General features: G+C 38.8%; 1 protein-coding gene across 7 annotated transcripts in view; it reads right to left on the minus strand.

The window, feature by feature from the left end:
• KTN1 (kinectin 1 (kinesin receptor)) overlaps nt 1-6,691 on the minus strand; it is a 105,170-nt gene that overhangs the window by 98,116 nt on the left and 363 nt on the right. The window lies entirely within an intron of this gene.

Raw genomic sequence — 6,691 nt, forward strand, 5'->3', positions numbered from 1 at the left:
GCAAAATGATGTAAAAATAAACTTTGTAATAAAAAAAAAAGTGTAAAAAGCCCTAACTTACTTTTACAAAGGAAACAAACTAAAATTACAGTTAACAACTAAGTCAAACTGGAAGACATTTAGGAAATTCCCATCCACAATTGCGAACCACAAGATTATACACTAAACTATATCCAGAAACAAAAGTACCAACTGATATGACAAGCTTAAGAAATACACTTTGGGGCCCTCCCTGGTGGCACAGCGGGTTAAAGCACAGCACTGAGAAGCTAAAGCCACTTCCTCATGAGTTTGATTCCCGCCTGCCCCGAAGGTGACCTCATGCCTCTTGGTGTGGCAGACCTCTCCTGACCAGCCCACTGCTCCCCATAGCAGTGTGCTTCATCCATCTACCTGATCTGCTCCCCAGTCTGTCTGTGGTGAAGCCTCTCGCCGCCCCTGAGCCTCTGGCCTGTAACCCAGTTCTGTATGCACAAATAAATCTTAAAAAAAAAAAAAATACACTTCACAGAAGCCATGGCATTTTAGACAACCTCAAACATATAGGTTATGAAAACTATGTAAAATAATAACTATGTAAAATAATTATGAAGCACATTCCAAATAAATGACTTCCCAATAAGCTAAGCAAGTTTATAACACATAAATCCAACCTATGTGGCATTAAAGATCTAAGGAAACAAATGTTCGGAAATTCAGAACACCAGGAAGCTTCTGAAAAAACTCAGTTTATTCAAATTTACTTCAAAGATAAAAAATCAGAAGCACAGGCAATTGCTAAATTTTTATATACATATTTCAGTCAGACAACTTAACATTTCCTAATCAACAAAATTAACTAAGTACTGAAATTTGTGTATTAAATTGTTTTCCATTCCTTTCTCAAGAGTAAACCTGATACACTTAATCTTGAAGTCTCACTTTACATGGCACCCATGGTTAAATTATCCATATTAATGGAGAACATTTACTGAGAAGAAGAGTTGAGTTTCAATCATTTTCAAATATCAGGTCATTCATTCATTCATCACATTCTTTCATCAAATTGACCACCACCTAACTGCTAAAAACATCTCATCTATAGCGATAAGAGAAAGGCCTGTCTCATAGCACTTCTATCTTATAGGTGAGTTGATAACAAGCTTATAAATAAGTACATATTATAGTACAGTGACTGATAGTACCATAACAAAATAAGACTGGGACAAAGAAAAGAGATGCATTTTTAGTAGGGTGGTCAGGGTTGGCCTTTCTGAGATAACCACTGGTCAATGTTTACAAGACCATAGGGTAGCAACTCATATGCATTTACACAGGAATCAACACTGAAAATTTTCTTGGAAACTAGAAGGATCATAGTCCAACCAACAGTTTTCCACATAAAACAAAAAGGAGTTCATTTTAAGTAGCCTTTATTATTTTCTTTACTTGGGAAACTTTAAGTCCAACTTTAAAGAGTTAATTTTCTAACTCTGAGGGGGAAAATTCCTTACAACCTAACAGTGAGAAAGAGCCCTAGAATTTGGAGACCTACTGAGGTCAATATTCAGGCTCTGTGAATTTGGACAAATTATTTAACATGCCTCCCTACTTCTACCAAACAGTACCTATTTCATAAGGTTGTTGAGAAAATTAAACATGACAATGCATATAAGATATTTGGTCTTAACAAGAAATATGCTCTCTCATGTTAACTACTATTTATGTGGCAACTCAGGCAGGTTAACATAGTTAAGTTCACACATACAGTTAAGTATTACTAATTAGCAAAGCCAAATAAAAACCCAAGTTCTTCAGACTCCCTAGCATCCATGCTCTTTCCAATATACCACAAATTACATAAAAAACTGAGCAATAAAAAGCTCACAGACAACCTTAGAGTTGTTGGTCTCCAAACTACTGACTTCCAGCTTATTACACTGGACTAGAATGTTTTTTTGGCAACTCAAAAGATTCATGTGCAAGAAACTGTCCCACATTTTCCAATGAGAATGTAGCATAACATCAGGCCTCTTGTTGTGTTCCAGACAGTGTAACTAAAATATGTAAGTTGACAATTACAGATGTTACTCAGAGTCAAGTCAACATAAAGAAAAGTAAGTAAGTGATATTGTCCTCTAATAGTGATAGGCAGCTAGGATCCTATCCAATTTGGAAACTGTCTTGAAGGATCTCTCAGTTTGTTAAATGACATTCTTCACCTTGGTGTAAATACATGGCTAGTTTCTACAGAAAGCTAAATGCTCTGGCTAATAGTCTCTTATTACTACCTTATTTCTTTAAAAATGAGAATAGGCCCTCCCTGGTGGCGCAGCGGGTTAAAGCACAGCACTGACAAGCTAAAGCCACTTGCACATGAGTTCGATCCCCACCTGCCCCGGAGGTGACCATATGACGTGGCAGACCTCCCCTGACCCCCTGTTCCCCTCAGCAGTGTATTTCGTTGATCTGCCTGTTCTGCTCCCTGCTCTGTGTCTGGTGAATCCTCTCACCCTCCGCATCTCTGGCCTGTACCCCAGTTCTATATGAATAAATAAATCTTTAAAAAAAAATGAGAATAAAGAAAAAAGCCTCTATGAAAACTAAATTAAATCCTTTAAGAACTTTGATGGACTGGGAAAATCTAGAAGAATTTGGACTTGGAATGTTTCCCAGTGCTTACATTTTCCAATCCAATTTAAACAATCCATTAGAAATCACAGACAATGCCTTTAGAATATAATTTATAGAAATAAGATCAGGTGACCCCTGGCCCCCCACTCAAAGACGAGAAACGGATATAAAGAGACCAGCAAATAAGTGTTTTAAGTTAAAAATTTTAAAAAAGATGCACAGACATTTTCAGTCCATGCTATAATCAACTTTTTGAATTACCTAAACACTTATTATAAACACATGGAGGCTAGTCTCTCGGGTATTCTAAGATCACTCCCTCCACCAGTAGACTCCCTTAGGCTCCCTGCCACTTTTCTTCAGCTCTGATTGTTACTAGGAAAGAAACTGTAGTTCGCTAGATTTAACAGCCTGTTCGACCACCATTTCTGTTACCTGCAGTTCTACATTCCTACACAAATATCAGAACTATTGGTCAATCAGTCATAGGAGCCAAACCTTACAAGTGCCACTGAGAAAACAGAATAAGGTGTAGGGATCCTCAGTAGTTCAGAAGTTCAGCTTCCTGAAATAATAAAGCACACCTTTTTGGAAAACACTTGAAGAGCACAAATTTGAAAGACACAAAGGAGACAACCATATAGGACAAAAAGTAATCTAATGTGGGGCAATCACCTTTGTAAAACTCCTGAGGTAGTGGAGCAAAGGATAAGGGAGGAAAGAGAAAATAGGAATGCCTACATTCTGTAAAGTCCTGTAGGCCATTAGGACCTCAGCTTTTACACTGCATACAAGAAGTCAGGGTTTTTGATAAAAGAGATTATTGTTATGACGAAAGACAAAGACAGGTAGGTAGCACAGGAGAAGCAGGAAGACCAGTTAGGAGACTAATTGCAAAATAAGAATGACTTGGACCAGCCCCGGGAGCTGTGGATTGCTAAGAAGTGCTTGGATTCCAGATATATTTTCAAGGCTAAGATAGAGCCAAGAATGCCAAATGTGAAGAGATAACCTTAAAGGCAGGGATGACGCCAACATTTTTTCCTTCTTCAAAAAGCACTGCCATCTAATGTGATGGATGAGGCTATACCTGAGGCAGGTTTAAAAAACAAACATGGTAGTTTAGTTTGAGATGACTACTATCTGGATGAACTCTAAATGGAAATGCCAAATAGTTTGTTTGGTGTACAGGAGTTAAGTCTGGGCTGGAAATATAAATGTGGGAATTATCTGCATATAGGTATTTAAAGCCATGATATTGGATAAGATCATGAGAGGGATATAAAAAGAAAACCAAGGAGTGAGCATTTTAAGAGCAGAGGACAAAATCATACAGAGAAAAAAAGTACAGCATTAGTGAGCAGAGAAACTCAAAATGCAAGTCCAGGAAGGAGGACAGTATAAATAAATAGCATTTAGTGTACAAATTTGTACACTGAAACCAAATTTAACTTAAGATTAAAAATCTCAATGAGCCTGTAGTAAAGATATAAAATACTGAGTTTTTTTTTAAAAAAAAGATTTTTAAAGATTTAAAGAATACTACTATTCTTGGTGTCTCTAAAACTACTCTCAGTACTAAAAATATATTTTGCCTATTTTACCATTTTAACAAAAAACTTCCATTTTTTAAGCCTTAAAGAAGCAAAAAAAAGGTCACCCATTAAACAGCCTCACACATATTTACAAAATTATCATTATTTTGTTTTTATTGGAGCTTAAAGTTAACCAAACTTCTTAGTTAAGGACACTTAGATTTTCTCTTCTGTTACAGAAAAATAGCTCATATTCTTAATTCAATAGTTTCTCTATGATATGCAAATAAACTACATTTTTAAGGTCAGAACACTCAGTCATATTCACAAAAGCTGAAAGATGCCACAAAAATTTACACATGAGAGTGCTCACAAATATAATTTCTAAAAAGAAAAATTACTTCTAGTCTTTACCAAACTACCTTCAAAATAATAAACAGTACCCAGACAAGCAACCTGTTATTCTGAAAACTTGAATGTTCTTATAAAACATAATCTCTCTACATTTCAGATTGTTATGAAACCCAAACCTTCCTGTAATCATTTCATTCATAAAGTTTAAATTTTTTACAACGTATTGCTGAGACCTTCTAGATTAAAACTTACTTTGCTATAAAAAAACTGTAATACACCTGCAAGTTAAAAATATATCCTTCACATCTTTCTGATAAAATTAAAAATTTATCAGCAGTAACAATCTAAACTGAAGTCTTCTAGAAGTTATGCCTCAAAAAAGCCCTTAAAGAAGTCATATTAGCTATTATTTCACATACAAAAATTAAAATGATCTATGTTCATATGAACAGCAAATTAAAGCAAATAACCTTAAAGGAGGCTTGGGGTGAGAGAACCAAAAAAAAACTCGTAATGAAGCAGTAGACAATACTGATAGTAAAGAAGGATATAGAAAAACTAAATTGGAAACTATTATAAGCTAATGACTTCATAAAGCTGAACTTCAGTCATCAAGAAAAGGTTAAAAGGTATCACTCAATCCCTTTATAATTTTAGATGTTTCACATATTTCCGATACCTTTCCACGGAACTTAAACATTTTACATTTTAAGGTTCAGTATGTTTCTCCCAAAGAGTAAAGTGAACACTTTATTCTCTAATTCACCTGATACACTGTAAGGACAACTAGTGCCTTTTTTTCTTTTTAAAGTCAGGTATAACTTAAGTGTTGGGCTACCTGTGGGGAATTGAGTATTTCTTAAAAACTATAAACAATAAAGCCAGATATTTCTTGCTCGATCATTAGGAGGGAAGAGGGGGGAGCCTTGTAAAAGAAAGAAAAAGAAAAGATTAAAAGAAAGAAAAGAAAAATCTAAATAGTAAGGCCATTCAACAACAACAAAAAAAAAAAAAATCCACTTAAAAGAGTGTTCTGGTGTTAGGTGGGGACAATCAGTGGATTCTCATTAGCAATTGCCTAAGCAGAACTGGAGACACAGTTGCCATGTGCCTATCTGGTGAAGCAGGGAAAACCACCGCCTCGCAATTTAGCAAAAACTCGAACTTTAAGCCAATTGCTACACAATTTAGAGTGTTTAGTTCACCCTAAGGCGTTTGACTTCACACGCTACGGGTTTCTAAATTCCTCTAAGCTTTCCACAATCCGTCTCAAAAAACCCCACAACTTTTACAGTTAACTTCAACCGTAGCTCTTTAAGCAGTGTTTACTGAATACCTGGTAAAGAATCTTTTCCTATAATAGGCCCAACTGGAGAATTTGGATGCCTTTAGAAGGAATGGCTAGGATTAAACAGCCCGCTCTTTAATCTAATCAAGGTGCAGAGGACAAGGTTAGGGCGTCGCTTCCTGCGTTTGGGGCTGCGCGTCTCCGGTGCTCACACGCTCCCTCACGATCAACGTGCCATGTTGCACATCCCACAGCAAGTGTTTCACTGCCTTACGACTTTTCTAGACTGGCAGTTTGGTTTTTCGGCCAAGATCCCCAAAGCCAAAAATTTTATTGTTGAAAGCTGAAGGGGGAGGGGAGAAGCACTAAGGAAGACACACCCCTTAGGGAAAGGAAAGGGTAACTTCCCCGTCTCGAAGGCAGTCCACAGATTTTTCCAAACTCTCCCCTTAAGCCGGTATCCCCTTCCCCTCAGCCCCCCACCATAACCAGGTAACAAGCACTCGGCAATGGAAGGAGACACTGGAAAGGGGACTAGTGCCGATTCCCCAAGTATCTGGAGCGAGCGGCCGGGACTAAAATTCCAGCATGGCGTAAGCGTGGCCCAGCTCCGGCCCAGGGGCGCCACCAAGAAGCGCTCCCGCCGTCCTGCGGCCGAGGCGGCGGTAATCCGCTTTCCTTCCCGGGGGCCCTCAGGCCCGGCTAAAAATAGGCGCCCCGGTCACCCCAGGGCCCAGTCCGGCCGACCTCGCCCACGGGAGACGTCCCTCGGGGCGTCCCCAGCCGCGCTGTGAGGCGCCGTAGCAGAGCCAGGGTCGGGCCCTGTGTGGCTAGGCGAGGCCGAGCGGTACCTCAGAGTCCCAGCGCCGCGGCGCCCGAGCCCCGGCAGGAGCCCACCCGC

This window comes from Condylura cristata, unplaced genomic scaffold (assembly GCF_000260355.1).
Source record: "Condylura cristata isolate star-nosed mole 26May11 unplaced genomic scaffold, ConCri1.0 scaffold00013, whole genome shotgun sequence".
NCBI classification, from domain to species: domain Eukaryota; kingdom Metazoa; phylum Chordata; class Mammalia; order Eulipotyphla; family Talpidae; genus Condylura; species Condylura cristata.